The sequence below is a fragment of the Scyliorhinus canicula genome, chromosome 12, assembly GCF_902713615.1.
Source record: "Scyliorhinus canicula chromosome 12, sScyCan1.1, whole genome shotgun sequence".
Lineage (NCBI taxonomy): Eukaryota > Metazoa > Chordata > Chondrichthyes > Carcharhiniformes > Scyliorhinidae > Scyliorhinus > Scyliorhinus canicula.
Window position 1 is genome coordinate 131,986,647 of NC_052157.1, and position 21,237 is coordinate 132,007,883.

The 21,237-nt window shown below is 45.0% G+C and overlaps 2 protein-coding genes across 4 annotated transcripts in view; both read right to left on the reverse strand.

Annotated features, from left to right (window-relative positions):
• Positions 1-14,927, reverse strand: part of rabgef1 (RAB guanine nucleotide exchange factor (GEF) 1) — a 59,272-nt gene extending 44,345 nt beyond the window's left edge. Inside the window, exon 1 of one of the 2 annotated variants that reach the window (XM_038814155.1) lies at positions 14,909-14,927. The gene's annotated coding sequence lies outside the window, so the exon portion shown is untranslated. Of the gene's footprint in view, positions 1-11,829; positions 11,941-14,908 lie in introns of those variants that run through there. The other variant, XM_038814154.1, reaches the window with a different exon arrangement.
• Positions 1-21,237, reverse strand: part of kctd7 (potassium channel tetramerization domain containing 7) — a 59,421-nt gene that overhangs the window by 9,705 nt on the left and 28,479 nt on the right. The gene's annotated exons all lie outside the window — the stretch shown is intronic.

Consider the following 21,237-nt stretch of genomic DNA (forward strand, 5'->3'; position numbering starts at 1 on the left):
TTTTAAAAGATGCTCAACTGAGGTGTTCTGGAATTTTTGACCATTTGTGATAATATTCCACCAAAACAAATCTAATTATTAAAATCATAAAATCAAGCTCACAATAGCTTTAAAATTATTACTTTAGGTGGAACCAAAAGATTGGGGGTGTCACTGTGGAGCTAAGTGGACAGAGTGTATTCAAGCAATTTCAACCAGTTTTCATGGTGTTGCTGATCACATACCACTTAGCTGAGGCATTAAAAGCAATGACTCAACCTTCCTGCTCCTACCTTAGGATAGGGTAGTTTCCAGAGGGTGGATAGGAGAAGGGAGCGTCTCAGACATTTACAAGGAACTTATGGGGTCAGAGGAGACGCAGTATGAGGAGCTGAAGCGCAAGTGGGAGGAGGAGCTGAGAGGAGAGATAGAGGATGGTAAAAGAGGATGGAATGAGTAGAGTCACCGCGCCCGCAACAGGTGCCAGGCTCAGCCTGATACAATTTAAGGTCGTTCACCGGGCTCACGAGTGGCCCGGATGAGCAGATTCTTTAGGGTGGAAGTCAGGGGTGCAAAATGTGCAGGAGGACCAGCGAACCATGTCCACGTGTTCTGGGCATGTCCAAAGCTTAAGGGATTTTGGAAGGGGTTTGCAGATGTCATGTCCACGGTGTTAAAAACAAGGGTGGCGCCAAGTCCAGAGGTGGCAATTTTCGGGGTGTCGGAAGACCCGGGAATCCAGGAGGAGAAAGAGGCAGACGTTATGGCCTTTGCTTCCCTGGTAGACTGGAGACGGATACAATCAACTTGTAGGGACTCAAAGCCCCCGAAGTCGGAGACCTAGCTATCGGACATGGCTAGCTTTCTCTGTTTGGAGAAAATCAAGTTCGCCTTGAGAGGGTCACTGTTAGGGTTCGTCCAGAGGTGGCAACTGTTCGTCAACTTCTTCGCGGAAAATTAATCGTCAGCAGTAGCGGGGGGGGGGGGGGGGGGGGGGGGGGGGTTTAGCTTAGAGTAGGGGGTTAATAAAGGTGGGACCTGTAAGGGAGGAAGACAGCTTTTGCACTACGTTTATAGTTTCATGAACATTGTTTGTGTTGTTATAATACCAAAAAATACCTCAATAAAATGTTTATTTAAAAAAAAGCAATGACTCATTTGGAATTACTTTAACCCAACTTGCCTTTCAGAAAGAAAAATGTTGTGATCAGGTGCAATGGAATGCAATATCGGACAGGGTATAAAACCAGCATTTTACTCAATCCCATGGGTCATCCACCCAGCATATTAGGTTTGAAGTACCCTTATTGCGCCAAGATGGCTCCATGAACATCAGAATGGTGTGGCGGAGTAGCGAGGGCAGTAAATTGTCCACTATATAGGTGAATCTGTGCTCAGGAAAAGAGTGCTGTCCATAAAGTAGACAACAGTCAAGTCAGATAAAATGATTTACTGAAAGAAAGTCAAAAAAATGTAAGCAGTTTATTGCAAAATTAGTATTGAAGAGGGTCTGAACAGAAAAGATACAAGAATGTACTATTTTGATGTCTCAAATAGTCAGCAGTATAGACCCATTCCGGAATACAAAGCACAGGGATTGCTGATGGGAGTAATTAGTGCAACTGAACCAGGCAGAAAATCCAAGATAAATCCAAAAACTTGCAAAACTGATAAGAAAAGAGCTGGATGGACAGCCACAATCTCAGAGTTAAAGGTTCCTATTCTGGTTTGCAATCGCTTAATCAAGATTTTGATTAAAACTATGAAAGCAGGACATGTATGTCCTTTTTCGCAGAACATTTGATACTCCAGAACCACATGTAACAGAGGCATCTCAGCTCTCGCCAATACTAAAACACTAGAGGACAAACAACAAGTTCATAGCAAAAGAAAACAAAACAGGGTTTCCAATTTTCTGGATAAGCCTGCAGCCAAATTTGTAAACAATAAATCAGTCACCTTGAAATACTTTGTGATAAATGTACAGATAGCAAGAAGGTAAAAATAGCCCACTAATGCTCCATAAGATTGAATATGCCTTTAGGTGCGACACGAATACTGGAAATTCACATGGCTCCTTTATGAACAAGGAGCAGGAGGAGTAAGCCATTCATCCCCTCTAGCCTGCTCTGCCATTTATTAAGATCATGGCTGACCTGATATTAATCTCAAATCTGCATCCCACCTATCCCGTATAACCTATCATCCCCTTGCTTACTGAACACGGAGTAATATAATAGCGACATTGTCCAATGTTAATCTCACTTCCAAATAAGTTACTGTGACATACAAGAGAAATGTTTTGGACCAGTGGATCTCAACCAAGGCAAGGATTTAGTACCTGCATGCTTCCATCTTTGATTAGGCTCAAATGTCATTCCCCTATTCCAATGCTTTGTAACCCAGTCCGCATATGAGGAATGGCCCCTTGGACGAAGTGCTGTGTACAGGCAGTCCTCGGACATACATCACAATTGGCTCCTGAAAATCGCGTTATAAGTTGAAGCGTCATAAGTCAGGACCAATTTTCTCAAAGGAACAATGTTGAAAAGAGGGGATTGATGAGTGAACCAAGGCCCAATACCCTACTTACTAGTTACCCATTTCTCTTTTCCAACTTATTCTCAGGAGTTTATACTCGATATCTTGGTTAACGATATCACACTTTTTAACCAGTTTTCAGGATTTTTAATGGGTGAGAAAGTCTTTTTGGGCTTCGTCGCCAATTGCTTTTGAACGGGAACCCATGTCCCCAGCCATTCCTCATGAAGGCCAACGTCCATCCTCATGTGTTTTACTGTTCCCACTGATTTCAGACCTCTACAGGATGGCTGTCTAAGGTCCAGCCAACTTGGCTTAGGCAACATTGGACAACTCTGGAGCCTGGCTTGGGCCAGTGAGTTGCAGAGAACTGGTCAGGTGCAGTGTTCCGGAATGATCAGCCAGAAAGCAGCTTCCATGTTGCTGCAGGCTACCCACCAGTCATTCACCACTTGTCGTTGACATCTATGGTGCCGATGACACAGCTGGTGTGGGGCAGGCATGGGGATCTTTCTCGCGATCCACGATGCCATTCCCAGCTTGAATCAGACACACTGTTCCAGAGCATAAAGCATCAGAACGCAGGCACCAGAATCTCACGGTAATCAATGGGAAAGTGTTGGTGGGGCAAGGCTACCTTTTAATAGTGGCAAATCAGAGGGAGGTGTCTCTACTCCCTGAGCTCGTTTGGAGTCAGTGACACAATATAATAAAAATATAAAAGATAGGTAGCGCAGAACGTTCATGTACATGCATGAACCTTTGAACCGCTTTGCTGGCATTGCATTGTAAAGTTGAAACCCATGATGTAAAGTTGAAACATGTTGTCAATTTACAAATGTTGTAAGTACTGTTTGTCATAACTCGAGAGTCACAAAGTCAAGTTGAGGACTGCCTGTATTAACAGCAGCATTTAACAATTTTTCACATCGGTGTAGTGAAGCCGAGGTGAACATGGACAGCAACTACCCGATTCCATTTCTAAATGTTCATGTGGAGCTGCTGGAAATTGCTGCTCCAATTACTTTTTTTAAAGTGAGTGCTGATGAACTCAGTATTATTTTTATTCTTAAATCTTCGTCATAATCTTTTAATTGCCTCGAAATGTTCACAAATCAGTTTCCATCTCTGCCTACCGTTCCAATATAACCTCTTTGCACACTTTTTTAAATAAATTTAGAATATCCAATTCATTTTTTCCAATTAAGGGGCAATTTAACGTGGCCAATCCACCTAACCTGCACATCTTTGGGTTGTGGGGGTGAAACCCACGCAGACACGGGGAGAATGTGCAAACTCCTCACAGACAGTGACCCAGGGCCGGGATTCGAACCGGGTCCTCAGCGCCGTAGGCAGCAATGCTAACCACTGTGCCACCCTACCTCTTTGCACACTTAACCCATCTTGAAGATTAGAACAGTGACAATACTACCAAAATACTTTGTTGATTGGGAAGCACTTCTGGGGCATCATAAAATGTACACTTCATTATAAAATATTTTTCACCCACTATGTATTTAACAGAATTATAATGTTTATCTCAAGTTCCAGTTCCAATTCACACCCTAGATATTATCCTATTTTCTCATTACATGATGGGCCATGCAATATTATCTTTTGTTTTTCGAATTTAACATAGTTATACACTCTTTGAGCATGGTTTCACAGTATATCTGAATTCCTTGAAATGTTTACTATTGTAAGCAAATGCACGAGGATCATATGTAGGTATACACCCCTGAATATTAAAATGGTGTGTCATGCATGTTGACAGATCCATGGATGAAATACGAGTTACCATGTTGCCATTGAGGCACCCGTCTCCTCAGCTGGCAACCCTAATGCGGATTGGATTGTGGAAATTTGACCGAAAGGAATAGTTCTTTTTTTCATGGAATGTCAGCATTTCTGGCTAGGCCAGCATTTGTTTACCCATCCCTAATTGTCCAGGTGGTGGTTAGGTGAGCCACCTTCTTGAACTGCTGCAGTCCACGTGCTGCAGATATGCCCACAGTGCTGTTAGGAAGTGAGTGAATTCCAGGACTTTAATCCAGCGATAGTGAAGCAATGCTGATACAGTATCTCGATAAGGGGCAAATTTAGCATGGCCAATTCACCTACCTTACACATCTTTGGGTTGAGGTTAAGACCCTCAAACACGGGGAGAATGTGCAAAGTCACATGGACAGTGACCCAGGGAGGGATGGGACTGAACCCAGGTCCTCAGCGCTGTGATGCAGCAGTGTTAACCATTTCTCCAACATACTGTCCACAGTATCTCAAATTCAGCTGTCCAGAAACTGGGGCAATATTCTAAGCGGGCCATGCAATAATTTTTTGTTCCAATTAAATAAGTGGAGAAAAAAAAACTTAAACTGTTTGTGCAGGGCAATAAAGTTCAAGTATTCATGTCAAAAAGCCAGCAGATACCCCAAATGTCAGCTTTGTTAGCATCAATAGAAAAGACAAGTGAAGCTCCTTGGCAGGAAGATGTTCTGGAAAGGCTAGAAACTCAGATGGCTAGAAAACACTTCTCTATATATTTTAAAAGAATGTAATTGTCTTGGTTTCATATGTGCCCTTGTTCATTGAATTAAGGTTACAAATTTTACCCCACCAGAAACCAGCAAAACCCAAACTTCAGCACAGACCAGGTCCCGAGTATCCCTCTTTGAGACACCGTACCTGCAGTTCTAAGTCAGGATGGCGTGTAGCTTGGACGGCAACTGTAGGCTATGGTACTCTTGGGTTTGAAAGGTGCAAGGAAGGCTTGAACAATTCTGCAGTATATCTTGGGAGGTGATACACACGGCTGGCACTGTGTGTTGGTGTCGGAGGGAGCGAATGTTTAAGGAGGTGGCTAGCGTGTCAGTTAAGCAGGCGGCTTTGTCCTGCATGGTGTTGAGCTTCTTTATTATTGGAGTTGCACTCATCCATGCAAATAGGAAATATTCCATCACACTACTGACTTTTGCCATGTGTATGGTGGAGAGGCTTTTGGGAATCAGGTGGTGAGTTAGTTGCCAAAAGAATTCCCAGCTTCTGACGTGCTCTTGTAGGCACAGTATTTATATGATCCAGTTAGGCTTCTGGGATGTTGATAGTGAGGGATTCAGCGATGGGAATGCCATTGAATGTTATGGGGAGATGGTTAGATTCTCTCTTGCTGGAGGTGATCGTTGCCTGACACTTGTGTGACATGAATGTTACTGTGCCACTCATCAGTGGCTGAGTGCTGTCCAGGTCATGCTGCTTTATGGACATGAACTGCTTCATATATCTGAGAAGTCATGATGAACATCTGCGAACATCCCCAACTGTGAGCTTATAATGGTGGGGAGGTCATTGATAAAGCAAGCAGCTGAAGATAGTCGGGCCTTGGACACCAACTACTCTAAGGAACACCGCAGCGATGTTCCGGGGTTCAAATGATTGACCTCATGGTGTTTTCCCAGTTCCATGCAAAACACAATTTGTTACTCACTTCGACTGGCAGATTCATAACTTCCATGTATGAGACGGAAGGCAATTTTTTTTTTTTTTTTAAAGACTTAAAGCAAATAATTCCCCAGGGTTATTTAGTATCAATTACAGAGTGTAAAGACAAGAGACTAGAAAGAAGACATACAAGGCACTAATAATCATTGTACTGGAGTTTGTTGACAGGGATGACGTAGAAGATTGAAAATAGTCTTACATGGTGGTGCCCATAGTTGAAAATGTAATAGGTTAAATTATAGATCCATCAGCTTAACTGATTCCATTATTTTCCATGGAAGTTATCAAGTCCAAATATTTACCAAGTGAACAACAGTTAAAATGACTGTAGGCATGAAAATTCTGTTTGACCAACTGGTAATTTATTTTTGGATGTGTCAAATCAAGTCAAATGTGGTAAATGTGACAACACTAAACAAAAGCAAACAAAAAATCTTTAGGACCACAAATATGTGAACGTACAAGCTTAGATGGAGCAGTGTTTTTTAAATAAAACTTATGCCAATATTATAAAATTAAAAACTTTAACTTTCTGTAGATTATTAAAGAAAGTGCTAAAATGTTTCCAATTCACAGTTGTTCAGCGAACTAAAGAAATTTTAAAACATTCAGCTTTTTATTTTCCATTTTATGTCCCCGATTCCCTCCACACTTCTGAAACTGGCGGTCATTGGACCTGCTGTGGGTATTGTCTGGTTACATAGGCTCTCCTAAGTAGACTTCACGTGTTATATTTTAGCGTTTTTTTTCTAAAAATCTTTTCAAAGGCTGACTAAGATTGGAAAGACAAGGTAATTTATGAACCATTAAACTGCTTTATTATTGTGAACATAGCAAGTGAATATACAGAGCAATAATCATGCTCAGACTCACTTAATTCAGATTCAATCAGTATTAACTGACTTCACAATTTTTTTTAAAATGCACATGCTTCATAAAAAAATAATTACAGCACAGGAGGCTGTTCGGCCATAATGTCCATGCTGGCTAAGAACAGGAGTTAGTCCCACTTTTCCACCTTTTCCCTGGATCCCTTCAAAATCCTCTCTATTTGGGCAACTATCCAATTCCCCTTTCGAAGCCAAATTAATTTGCCTCTACCAAACACAGGCATGTGTCTCCTTTCTTGAAGATGGTCACAATTAAGGCATCTTTGAGATCACCCGGCATGCTCTCTTCCTTCCAGACAAGGTTGATAAGGTTGTGGATTCTGGTCAAGAGTGCCTTTGGCATAAACATTTTGTGGTGACTCGGCTGTGCGTGTGTGTGTACAGGTTGCTCGAGATTGGGGGGGGGTTTGGTCCTGTCCATAGCTGGAGGATTACCGGAAGGAGGTTTTTAGGGTGCACGTGAAACTGGACCCAGACGCTCGGGAGGCTATATTCGGGGTGTCGGACCAGACGGGGTTGGAAACGGGCATGGAGGCAGATGTTGTAGCCTTCGCCCAAAAGGCGGATCCTGTCCGTGTGGAGATCAACCTCTCCACCCAGTGCCCTGGCGTGGAGACCTGCTGGAATTCTTGATGCTTGAAAATTTGAACTGAGGGGAACGATGGAGGGGTTCTACAATTCATGGGCGTTATTCATTATGAACTTTCGAGAATTGGATCACATCGAACATTGCGGGGGGATGACGACTGTGTATTAATGGTGACTATGGGCGATTCCTTTTTGTAATTTGTTTAACATGCGGGCTAATGTCTGTGGTTTGGTTGGAGGATGGGATCTTTGTTATTGATATGGGGATTGGCATTACATTTGTTATTGATTATTGTTTATTGATTATGGGTGCAAATTTGGGAGAAAATGTGAAAAAGGAGAATAAAAAATATTTTAAAAAAAATACTTCAGCATGGATTCCATCTGTGCCAGTCCTTGTTTTTCGGCTGTCGTATGGCTTTTTGGACTTTACGACAAGCTGGGGTTGCTCTGAGATAGTGGCAGGTTTTGTCTTGCTGGATGGTGTCGAGGGCAATTGCGTCAAAGGCTATCGAAGTGCTCTCTTCAGCAGGCGTTGTCTACCTCGTTGTCTTTGATGAGTGCCTCTCCGTTCTTGGCTCTCGTGGGGTGGATCCCTGGGTACTCAGACCATAGATGGTTTAGATTGTAAAGAAGCCATTCACATAATGGTTGTCAGCAAATTGCTGAGCCTCCTGCACTCTTTCCACCCACCAGCTATTCTTTAGGTTGCGAGTTCTTTGTTGCACCTCGACCTTGCATTGCTTTTGGCTCATTTTCTCTCAGTCGTGTGTTGGTGGAGCTGCCAGTTCAGGAACGCCTTATGTTTGCGGCCTGGATCTCATCGATCACTCTCGTTGAACAAGTCTGGGTGTTTCACGGTCGAGAGCCCAAGCGCCTCCTCGCAGGTGCTGACTATGGTGACTTTTAAGGCGGATCAGGCACTCTGGGTATTCTGTGCTTCTGGTTCTCAAGTAGCTCCTTCTTCTCAGGGTCTTTTGAGTCCAGCGACATCCTGCAGCAGAGTTTTTTCTGCCCGTCAGTTTTTAGCCAGGGTGATGGGAGATGGTAGAGCAGATTAGTCGTTGGTCAGTCTAACAGTCATCAGCTCCGGTGCTAGTACAGGTGATGCGGATGTCTTTACGGTTCCTTGCTCAGACAATGATATAGTTTATTAGGTGCCAGTGCTTGGAATGGGGGTGTTGCCATCAGGTCTTCTGCTCATCTCTCTGGGGGAAACAGGGTGTTCATGATGATCAGGCCGTGTTTGAAACATTTTGTCAGGGGGAGGACTCCATTGGCATTGTTTTTCCCCCCACACCGTACTTTCCCAACACACCTTTCCAGAGGTTTGCATCCCTCCTGACTCTAGCATTGAAGTCAGCGAGGAGAATCAGCTTATCGCCCTTTGGGATGTGGGACAGTGATTGGTCGAGGCTGGAGTAGAATGCCTCTTTTGTCTCGCCTGTTGCATCTAGAGTTGAGGCGTGATGTGCTGCTTCTGGGGCAGGGTGAGCCGTAGAGTCATGAGGCATTCACTCGCTCGCTCACACCGCAGGGGAGTTAATGGAGATGTCTGGCTAATTTTATTTTTACGGCAAAGCCAACCCCGTAAAGGAAACCTTCTTCTTTCAGTTTGCCTTTCCAGAAGAAGGTGTATCCGCCACCTTGATCTTTAAGTTGGCCTTCAACTGCCAATCATGTTTTGCTCAGGGCGACGATGTCAATGTTGTGGTGCCAACTTCTCAGGCTATGATGGCGGTGCGACATTCAAGTCTGTTGCTGTTGGGATTGTCCATATGCTCCTGACATTCCAGGTCCCAAAATTCATTTGGGTGGGTGGGTGCCTGAATTCTTTTAATGTGGAGTGGTCATTGCACGTCAATCCCACACTGTCTCAGTGGAGCACGGCCATGGCCCAGCAGGGAAATTCCAGACGACTGGAGACCAGGCTTTGCTGTAGGACAGGTTCTAACAAACACTCACCATCCTCCGATCATTAGCTGTCCGTGATGTCACTTATAACGGGTAATGTAATTTTCCTCTCTCTCGTGCCTTGCAGTCTCACACCCTTGCTTGCACTGCTCCTCTCGCCCTTGCTTGCACTGCTCCACTCGCCCCTGCTTGCACTGCTCCTCTCTAGTTGGGGCTGGATATGATTTTAGACAACTAAATTGAATGTCCTCGAAACTTTCTCTTTTCGAAAGAGAACAGTTTCAGCTACACCAATGTATCCACTTCATCCCTGGAACCATTCTAGAAAATCTGTCTTGAATACTCTCCAATCCTTCCTGAAGTGTGGCACCCCATTTATTTTTACATGGTCTTTCCTCATTCATTCTACCAAAATGAATCGCCCCATACTTCTCTGCATTAAACCGGATCTGCCCTGTGTCTGCCCATTCAACCAGGCTATACTTAGTGAAGTCTATCACTATAGTCCTCACAGTTCACACCTCTTCGCTGTACACCCAAGTCTAGGTCTTGAAAAACATTGGCTCTAATATCAACCCCTGGGGAGGCCGTCGTCCAGTATCAAAAACAACCGCTCACCACTATGCCCTGTTTCCTATCACTCAGCCAACTTTGTATTCCTACTGCCACTGTCCCTTTTATTCCATACGCTGCAACTTTGCTGTCGCCCCCTGAATCATTTCCTTGACTTCAACAAAATAATTTCCTAACCTCCCATGTGCTAAATCCAAGTCTGCTGTTGCCACTTACTTTTTATTAACCTGATAAATTCTGTTTTAAAAGCCTCCAGAGGATGGTCTACTATGCAAGACAACCCATGTCAATGACCATCTAGCGACCTCCCAACACAATGGGTGCAAGGTATTTATTGATTACTGATTTTGGGCTACTGCATTAATTATTACTCCTATATCTTCTCCATCACAAAGACTACAATTGATTAATCATCTGCTGACATGTTCAGACTTGCTTTGAGACCCTCAGGCTTGATTATTCACATTGTTCCAGATTATGAAAAACTTGGCTGTTTTTATCTGCCCATTAGCCATGTTCCCACTGAATCACAAGAGCTTTGCAGATCCTGTAAAACCTCAAATGTAAAATTCTTGTTTATTAAAATCTCTCGACAGCTTCAGCCTTCCTTAGCTTTGTCATCTTTTGCAGCCTTCTTGTCTAACATCCCCTGTAATCACCCACCAGTGGCAGCCTTATCTTTAGCCTGGGCCCCACTAATGACATTTCCTCCCTCAACCCATTCACTTCTCTCCTTAAAATCCACTTCATTATACGTGCCTACAATTTTCTTCTGGGCAAACAAAGGTAGAACTTCCGAACAAAAGGCAACTGAAGTGGCATCCAGTAGTAACTTGGGTGTTTACCAGGAAGACACCCTTCCTGTCATCTGACTCCCTAATCATGTGTCATGACCACAAGAAAATAACATGCATAACGATAGCAATCAAAGTTGGCAGCAACAGTACAAAAACTCCTTGCAGAAAAAATGAAAACATGGAGCAGATAACCGTCTCTACATTTATTCACTGGGAATGAACGTCTCGATGGAAACAGGCCACATGAAGGACACACAAGACTGCCCAGAGGGCACATTGCAACACATGAATAAAACAACCCGAAAGTGCGCCGCCAACAATGTAAACATACAGCCCCCAAACCTTCTCAGTTGGCCGGGGAGGAAATAGGGCCACGGATTCTGTACGCCGTTTCCATCTCAGGCGCAAAAATGTATTTCACAGCCTCAGGGCATTCCGAGGTACCTCAATTTAGGGAATTGGGGCGACCTGGAGTGCAACCGAGAAGGGGAGGGAGGGTGCAGGGGTTCAGTTCCGATGAAAGGTTATCTCCGCCTGGAAAGGCTGACTCCCGGTATTGTTGATTTGGCCTCAGCTTCGATGTCTCTCTCTGTCGTTGGGAGAGCGAGTGCGGCGCTGGGATGGTGGTCAGCCGGGGGGGGGGGGGGGGGGGGGTGTTTGTTTACGCCGAGGCGGAGTGGAGTGAGTGCTCATCCACGGCATAAGCGCTTCTCGCCCGAAGGGTCCAGCCGGGTGGTGCATCTTGAACGGCAAGCGCACCAACTTTTCATCAAGCCCATTTCCCAGACGCTCCGGGGAGGGGATGGAGAGCGAGGCCCTCCCTGTCCCCACAGCCATCAGAGAGGCGAGTGTGCAGAGTCGGGGTGGAGTGGACCGGCCCGGCTGCCTATCAGTCAGCCGGGGGCCCATTCCTAACTGCCGCTCCCCCAGCTAAGGCGCCGCATCCCGGACTCGGCAGATCGGACAGGCTCCTTAAAAACCGCCGTCCCTATTTTTTGTGTGTGTAAATTCCGCGCTAACCAAGCGACCACAACGGGCCCGGGCCTCACCTGGATCGCTCGCCGCCTCTCTCCCTCCTTCACCTCCCACCGGGATTTTTTGTTTTCTCTCTTCGCCAACCGCTGCTGAGCTGCGCGCGCCGCGGGGCGTGGCTGCGTCACCGCGCACAGAGCCACGCAGTGACGCCGCCGGCGTGCAACACTTCAGCTGACGTCACGTCCCCAGGACCCGCCCCGCCCCCCCCCCACGCGAGGGCGAGTCACTGTGGCAAGGTTTTCCTAAGGAAGCAGCTGTGCTCCGTAAGCTAGTGATTCAAAACAAACCTGTTGGACTTTAACTTGGTGTTGTAAGATTTCTTACTAAGGTTTTCCCGGGAAGTAACTTCTCGCCACTTCGCAACTCCAGCAATCAGTCGTTGTTCGTTCATTCAAATGGGTCCCGCGCTTTCTCCCCCAGTGCTCCCTCCGAACGCCATTCATGATCAGGGAATTTAGCTCTTACTTATTTTGTAGACATGGAAGGAGGCCATTCGACCCATCAAGTCTGCGAAAGAGCGCTCCACCTTGGACCTATCCCCGTAACCCCACCTAAACTGCACATCCTTTGGACGCTAAGGGGCAATTTATCATGGTCAATCCACCTCACCTGCACATTTTTGGACTGTGGAAGGAAAGCGGAGCACCAGGAGGAAACCCATGCATACACAGGGAGAAAGTGCAAACTCCACACAGACACACCTGAGACTGGAATCGAATCTGGATTTTTGGGGCTGTGAGGCACCAATACTAGCCACTGTGTCACCGTGCTGCCCACAGTGCCAGCCTGTTGCGGGCACAAAATATATTTTCTGTACAAGACTGGGAGCAAATATATATTTGATCCTTTCTCTGGTGCTTTTTCCCAGTTTGTTAGACCCTACAATATGTCTGCCATGTCTCAGTTGCTAGTACTCTCAACTTTGAGCGATTAAAGTTCTGCTTTCAAGTTCCACTCCCAATATTTAGCTCTCAAACACAACATCACAAATAAATAAACTAACATTGCTGTTTCTGGGTGCTTGTGCACAAATATGCTGCATTTCCTACAACAGTTAACACATTTCAAAAGTACTTGATTAGCCATATAAGTGCCTTTGAGACATCTGGTTGTCATAAAAAGTGCAAGTGCAAATCTTATTGCTATATTTTTTAAATTGTGAAGAAGAGATAATTTGCTGCCTTGTTGAACATACTTCCCATTTGTCATTTACAAGTGAACTACAAATAACTTTTCTCCTTTATAGTAAATTCTGTGATAACTAAGAAATTCTAATTTTATATATTTTTGCAGTCATGTTATTAAAAGCTAGTTAAGGTGCTTACAGTTAGTATATCTGCCAAAGCTGTGGTTATGTGGTTGTAAAAGTGTGGAAATCATTGATTTTGCAGGTGAAGTGTTCTGCTAATAGATTTGAGAACCAGTTACTTGTTTACAGCTGGCGAGCTAATGGAATATCGTTTACATTTAAAGGACAACTGCGGTTTGAATAGTTTATGAGGGGTATTCTGTTTGGTGCTGGCTAAACAGGTCATTGAGCATCTTGTGGGAGGATACAGAAGAGTGTCTTATGTTTTCGGTACAGATTATGTAAATAAAAGGTGGAGCCAGGTCTGTCTGTTAAAGTTTCTAGGATTTTAATCTGAACAGAGGCATTTCAGTTTTGGTCCTGAAAGATTCTCTCTCCAAAGATCCTGGACAGAGAAAAGCAAGAAAAAGACCTGATTGTCAACTTTATTCATGAGTGGTTTTTGAACCCTGTTGGTTTGTTTAATTGGAATAGAGTGGCAGGTTAAGAAAGTAAGTTTTCTTCTTTCACTTAAGAACTGTTGTAATTGCTAACTGTAAAGCTATTTCTCTCTTATTAATGTGGTTAATTCTGTGCTTAGATTAAAGTTTTGTTTTCACATAAAAGATACCTATTGGTCATTGTTATCACTACTGTGGTGCAGTAACCTTTTCTCACAGTTTTACAAATTGCAAACAGTCGGGTTCTCATCTGGGAACCTAACAATGGAAACTCGGCAGTCTCCTCAAAAGCAGATGGTTTAAGACCCACGAGAGTCTTCCAGATCAAAATTTTAAGAGGCTTTGTCTCTTTCAGCCTCACACCAGGTTTGGATAACAAGCCTGCAACAATCCCGGGATTGGATTATTTACTCCCTTTAACTTCACTGAAACCCCACTGATGTTATGTGGGGGAGTGTTCCAACCGGAAACACAGGTTTTGCGGCGTGTATTATTTTTTGGGTACGAGTACAAAATGTCTCTGGAGACAGTGAAAACTCAAGCCTATCTTTCATTGAAGAATCCCTTTTTGGGAAACCCAAAAGCATCTATTTATCCCATAATCCTAAACTCTAGTGAGACTCCTCCATTTCCTAAACAACAACCATACATTTGTTAGAACATAGAACAGTACAGCACAGAACAGGCCCTTCGGCCCTCGATGTTGTGCCGAGTATTGTCCGAAACAAAGATCAAGCTATCCCAATCCCTGTCATTCTGGTGTTCTCCATGTGCCTATCCAATAACCGCTTGAAAGTTCCTAAAGTGTCCGACCCCACTATCACAGCAGGCAGTCCATTCCACACCCTAACACTCTCTGAATAAAGAACCTACCTCAGACATCTCTCCTATATCTCCCACCCTGAACCTTATAGTTATGACCCCTTGTAACAGCTACATCCACCCGAGGAAATAGTTTCTGAACGTCCAGTCTATCCCCCTCATCATCTTATAAACCTCTATTAAGTCGCCTCATATCCTCCTCCGCTCCAAAGAGAAAAGCCCTAGCTCCCTCAACCTTTCCTCATAAGACCTATCCTGCAAACCAGGCAGCATCCTGGTAAATCTCCTTTGCACCCTTTCCAATGCTTCCACATTCTTCCTATAGTGAGGTGACCAGAACTGCACACAATACTCCAAATGTGGTCTCAATAGGGTCATGTACAGTTGCAGCATAACCTCGCGACTCTTAAACTCAAGCCCCCTGGTCAAATCTAGCCAGAAACTACCACACCGTACAGCCTAAGTGGCCAAGATTTGGGAATGGCCGTCAGTTCAGCGAAGAAAATCATCTTTTGCACAAACCGGCTGTTTGCCTTCAGCGCGTCATCTCTAGCAGTGCTGTTTCCTGAGGTTGGCTGCCTCTGTCTCTCTTGCTGTTGTTTCTTCAATGCCTCATCTGCAACTAGCCTACTTCCTAGCTTACAGCACTCTGACTACTAAATGTATCAATTGTAAAGAACAGCCTGCTCTCTATTCTTTTCTGTTCCTTCCTGTCTCTTAGTTGTTGCCCAAACTTGGTTCACAAAATACATAGCAGTTTGATTTTACTTGTGCAAAAAATACATTCATTTTAATAGATTCCCACCATTTTGTGACACTACACGCACCAAACCCAGACCCTACACTACCAACCATGGACTTTGAAAGAAAGAAATATGAGTCGTCCAGTCAGCCCGTCAAACGTTTTCTGCCATTCAATTAGATCATGGCTGAAATTTACCCTAACTCCATCTATCCACATTGGCTTCAACCATTGCTTAACAAAAAACCCTCAATATTAGTTTTGTCATTTTCACTTGGCCTAGGCCTTTTGGTGGGGGGTGGTGGGGGTGGGGGTGGGGGTGGGGGGGGGGGGTGGGGGGGTGGGGGGTGGTTTCCCCCTTGTTCTGTCTGTCCCACTGAGGAAATATGTGCTCTCCATCATCCCTATTAAATCCTTTATTTATCTTAAATTAGATCATTCCCTAATGTGGTTCAAGTCTATACAACCTGTCTTCATAACCTGACCCTATTAACCCTGGTATCATCCTGACAATTCTACACTGAACCCCTCCAAAGACCAATATATTCTTCCTTAAGTGCAGTGTCCTGAATTGAATGCAATGCACAAGAACTCTGTGCAGATGCAGCATAACGTGCATCCATTTGTATTCCAGCCCTCAAGATAAAGGCCAACATTTCATTAGCATTTTTAATTCTTCTCTTCCCCCCTTTTGTTTTTGGCACAAACGGTCCCTTGAGATCGATTGGTGGCACAAAATTACACATGTGTGCAGGAGTATAGAAAAGAGTATTATCGGCTGAAATGCCCCTGCCCTGGAGTAGAAGGATTCATCTCGCGATCCGATTCTGACTGACCATTACGTCTTTAATCCTGCCAGGAGTAACTGGAGAGGCATGTGTTTAGTCAGAACAGTGACAGGGCTTAATCCCATGTTGTAACTGAAATACTAAACTGACCAAAACACTGCCAGGAGATGGCGTTCGCAGATTGGAAAACCCTGCTCGACCATGGAGCGTTTCCTTGAGGGAGCCCCCAGTGCCCAATAAAATTCTTCAGGGTGACCTCCGACCTCGCCGGTAACAATCGAAATGCCCACACTATCTCACCTGGTTTCACACACCCATTTTGGAGAGGCCTGACACCAGCAGTCCTCCAGGTGGTGGTGCTGGCCACCCCATTGTGGAACATACCAATCCTCTGGATACTCTGCTTGGCATATATCATCATGAATCATCGGATACAGGGATGTGTTTCACTACCTTGTCTTGGGTTGGGGCAAGTGAGAACTGATGGTCCACCTCCGGAATGGAGACCACCCCTCTCTGCCACTCTGCCCTCGCAGTCTTATCCATGTGTGCTTTGTAGAAAATTATCTCTCCCAGATAAACACCTTAAGGGCTTCCCACTGAGTAGAAGGCATAATAGATGGCGGTGAACATATGTTCGCAAAATCCCTTGGCCCCAAATAGTACCGAATCCAATCTCCATGGCAATTGCTGGGAGGACCTGACTCTAGTGCCAAATCAACAAAATGTGGGGCATGGTCTGAAATCACAATTGTCGAGTAACCCTTCACCGAGGGGTGGAGACACCTACCTACCACAAAGAAGTCAATGTGCAAATATACCTGGTAGATATGGGGGGAAAGAAGGATGCTATCATCCGGATGCAAAACCACAGATCTGCCCCACCTATTTGCTCTATAAAAACCAACAACATCTTTTCCACTGCTGATGGAGTCAGAGATTTTGGTCTGGACTGATCCATCCTGGGGTCCAGAACACAGTTTAAGTCCCCCCCACACCCCCCAAAATAAACTGATGAGAATCCAAATCAGGGATGGAGGCTAGCCGAGATAATAAAACTCGTATCGCTGCAGTTTGGGATATATCCATTGACAAGGACCACTGAGGTGCCCGCCAAAGATCCACAGACAATAACGTGCCTACCATTGGGATCAGTCAAGGTCTTAATGGCAGAAAATTGAAACTTTTATTGATCAGAATTTCTGTACCCCGGGCCCTCCAATCAAAGTCCGAATGAAAAACTTGTCCCACTCACCCTTCAGCAACTTTGTCTTGTCTCTGACCCACAACTGAGTCTCTTGCAGAACCACCACATCGGCATTTAAACTTTTAAGATGAGCAAATACTCCCAACCTTTTCACTGGGTCATTCAAGCCTCTGACATTCCAGATGACTAACCGAATTGGGGGCTCCACACCTCCCACGAACCAAAATCAGCCATTTCCATCATGATGGATTATCCAACAGTTACACAGAAACTACAGCAACCAGGCCCTCCCAAGATGGCCACTAAACCCACTAACAAGATTAAACAAAGAAAAATCTGCAGTCAACATCAGCAAACTACCCCTATTCCCCCCCTACCACGCCCTCAGATATTACTGCACCCAAATATACATCCAGACAGTAATGCGAACATGATCCATTAAAACCCAGAACTAATAAGCCCCTGCCGAACAACAAAAACACTAAGCTCATTACCTCAAACCAAACTAATATAATAAGCTGCAGTCAACCTCTCAGGACCACTCCCGTTAGATAACTCTTTGGTTAGCAGGACGTTAAGACAAAGAAAAAAGGACACAAAGTATAAAAACCCCTTAACACGTGGTATTCCAACAGGGAGCTATATATTTACACAACCGTTAGAACAAATAGAGCAAAACCTCAGATAAAAATGAAACCCCTTACCCAAATCCAACTTAGGAAGCATCCAGTCCAAACAAGAACAGAAAAATGCAGAAATGAACAAGGAACCCCAACAATTCCACATATCAAAATGCCTAACTCCAATATACAAAAAATCTCAATCAACCCATACCCAGCCCATGTTTTTTTTACAAAGGAATCCACCTCCTCGAGTGCATAAAAAAAAAAGTATTTCCCCTCATAAGTCACCTTTAGCTATGCTGGGTACACCACACCAAATCGGACTCTACTTTTATGCAGGGCGGCTTTGGCCTTATTGAACATCTCCTGCTTTGTCGGCTCCACTCCCACGTCCTGATAAAACCTGATGGCATGGCCTTCCCATTTGTAATCATGATGCTCCTTTCCCCGTCTCAGGATCCGCTCTTCCTCTTATAAACTGTGAAACATCGCAATTACTGCTCTCGGTGGTTCGTTGGGATGGGGCTTCTGATGGTTTGTTTGGTGGGCACGCAGGTCCATCCTCCCCCACCATCATCCCAAACATCTTCGCAAAGAATTCTGTGGGAGACTCCACAAAACGGATATTTTGCCTCCTGGAACGATTCTCCAAATCACTGTTTGGCCTTCAGTGCTTTATTCACGTCGGCCTTCAGAGACATCTCCGCTTCCAGAGAGGCAATCTGGTCACTATGCCTCAAAAGGGCCGCCTCCATACCTTGAATCGTGCTGGTTCTCCCCAATGCCATGCAAATGGAGTCCAGGGCTAGGCGCTGTCATTGCAGACTTTCCCAATCTACATCATCCCCTCCATCAACATTTGTTTGCCTAAACGTGCAAATTATTCCTCTCAAATAGAATAATTGAGATTTTAATTTTGCAATGCCTTTAATGCACTTAGAATGATCTCCTGATGGTCGGCGATCCCGAATGTTTTGATGTAAAACAGTTGATCTAAGGTGACCATTTTCCAGACCGAAGCGAAGGAATGCCACGCTCTGGTCCCAGCGTGAATGCATTCTATGCCACACGCCAGTGTGGGCATGCAAATTGTACAGTAAAGGCTGTTGGCATATCATTAATAGGCCCGACCCAGCATTTTCCGTGCCTTGTGTAATGCTCTGCGTCCGCGAGGAGGAATACCGATGGCGAGCTTCACTAGTGGTATTTCAAATCGGGAAACAGGAGCTATGGCTGCTGAGGGTACAGGAGGGGGTACAAACAGTGTCCAACATCGCTATAGTGTGCTGACGGGGGGGGGGGGGGGGGGGGGGGATGGCATCTGACAGGGCTGTAGGGAGTAGTGGGGGTGGCTAGGAAGTGGTCTGTGCCACCGGGGGTAGCGGCTTGGTTAGGTGACCTGTACGACTTCCTACGATTGGAAAATATAAAGTTTGAGTTAAGGGGCTCTGCAGGGGGTTTGAGAAAAGGTCGGGAATATTTGTGACCATGTTTGAGGAGCTGTTCGTCGCGCGGGGGGGGGGGGGGGGGGGGGGTTGGGGGGTGAAAAGGGAAAAAACATTGTACAGATTGTATAGTTGATTGCTGGGAAGTATGTTTCCCAGGGTGTTTATTTGCTGTATCCTGTTTTGATACATGTTTGTAATAAAATACATTTTTTTAAAAAGGAAGTGGGCCGTGGGGTCAGGGTGGATGGGCACAGACTGTTATTGCCACAGCCTGCAAGGCAGCCATATGACTGCACACGCCACTGACTGCTCAGTGGGAACTTAGCACCACGGTATAGATACCTTCTGGCTCCAGCTGACCCATCAACGGGATGGGTGTGCTCCAGGCAACCAGTACTATCATCTTGGCTGGGATGAGGGTCGGCATACAATAGAATTGTGTGAGTTCTACGTGGCACCGGTACTAGTCCATTAACAGGAACCGATTCGCTCCAGGGCTGGCACCACTTTTGTCCATGTAGAACACTTGGGATTCAGTCCCGGGTTGACTGGGGTTGAGGTCCAGCGATTCTGCCCTGTGGCAGTTGCAGATGGGGAAATAAATTCTTTTAAACCTTTAACACAGTTTGTCCTCGCTAAAATCTCATTCCGAACCCTCTCAATCAATGCACCTGCGAACTATAGAATGCCACTCAGGTTGACCATGGAGTTTACCCGTATCCTCCCAACTAGTCTACTTCCATGGGTTATACACAGTATTGAGGCACTCTGATGGATCACAGACCCCATTTTGGATACCCCCACGAGTGCCAAATTTCACCTCTCCCATGTTCACCAAATTATTTAAGGGTTTCAGGCTCGATTGTGGCATTAAGCAACCACATTAATCATGAAAGCCCACCCAGGGATGCCAATGTTGACCAAGGCTCTGCTGCTTTGGTGAACACAAACTCACAAGATTTCCAGGATTCCATCGATCAATCTTTATTTAACAAGTTCAAGATTTCCCAGATTCATTCAATCAATCTTTATTTAACAAGCTCAAATAACTGCCCATATTTGTTTAGAGCAACTTTCTACCAGCATGCAATTCGGTCTAGCTACAATACATAATCGTCTTGCCATGTTATCAGATATTATTCAATGAAGTACAGTTAGTCAATGCACCTATGTACTTCATCCTTAATTACAATCATAGCTAGATGTTTATAAATGTTGCAGTTAGTTTCACAGCTGGGTACTTTCAAAGCCCATACCTACGATTGACAGCTTCTGGGCCACATCAAAGACATTTAAGTGCTTTCTGAAGAGAAAAAGAGGACGTGAACTTAAACGAGCACTTAACTGGCTAGTTTCACAGCTGTGTACTTCAAAGACTTTCAAGCCTGAAGGGAGATGAATGAAACAATGCAAACAGCTGGGTGTGTGTGGAAACTGTCAATCACAGCCTAGTAAAAGCAATTTCACAGAGATATACATGAATAGCATGTAAATCAAAGATCTGCCCGGATTTAAACCCAACTGACTTTTTCTCTTTCCAGGAATTCACATATGCTGCTTCCTCTGCCTGAGCGAGCAGGTGTATTCCATGGGTGAGTTTTAAAGCTGCGTTTTTCTTTCATTGCCTCAACATGGACAGCTCTCTAGCTTCCAGGCAGGGGTCTATCTTATGGGAGGCTTCCAGGCAGGGGTTTCTCTTAGGGGGGGTTTCAAGCAGTGGTCTCTCTTATGGGCAGGGTGGTCTCTGATGGGAATCTCTCTAATTAGGGGGTCTCTCATGGGAGTCTCTCTAATTAGGGGGTCTCTCCTGAGCGTATCTCTAATCAGGAGGTCTATGGTGGTGGATTCTCCAATTTGGGGGTCGCTGGCAGGGGGACGGTGGGGGGGTGTCTGGAGGAAGTGCGGTGGGCAGGTCTTGCATTGTGGGAGGAGGGTGGCCCTTTGTTGGACTTTGGGGGCAACTCCCTTAAAGAGCTATCCCCTTGGCCCTTAGCGTCAGGGCTGCATTTGTCAAGACCTGCACCAATTCTCGCCCACGTGATT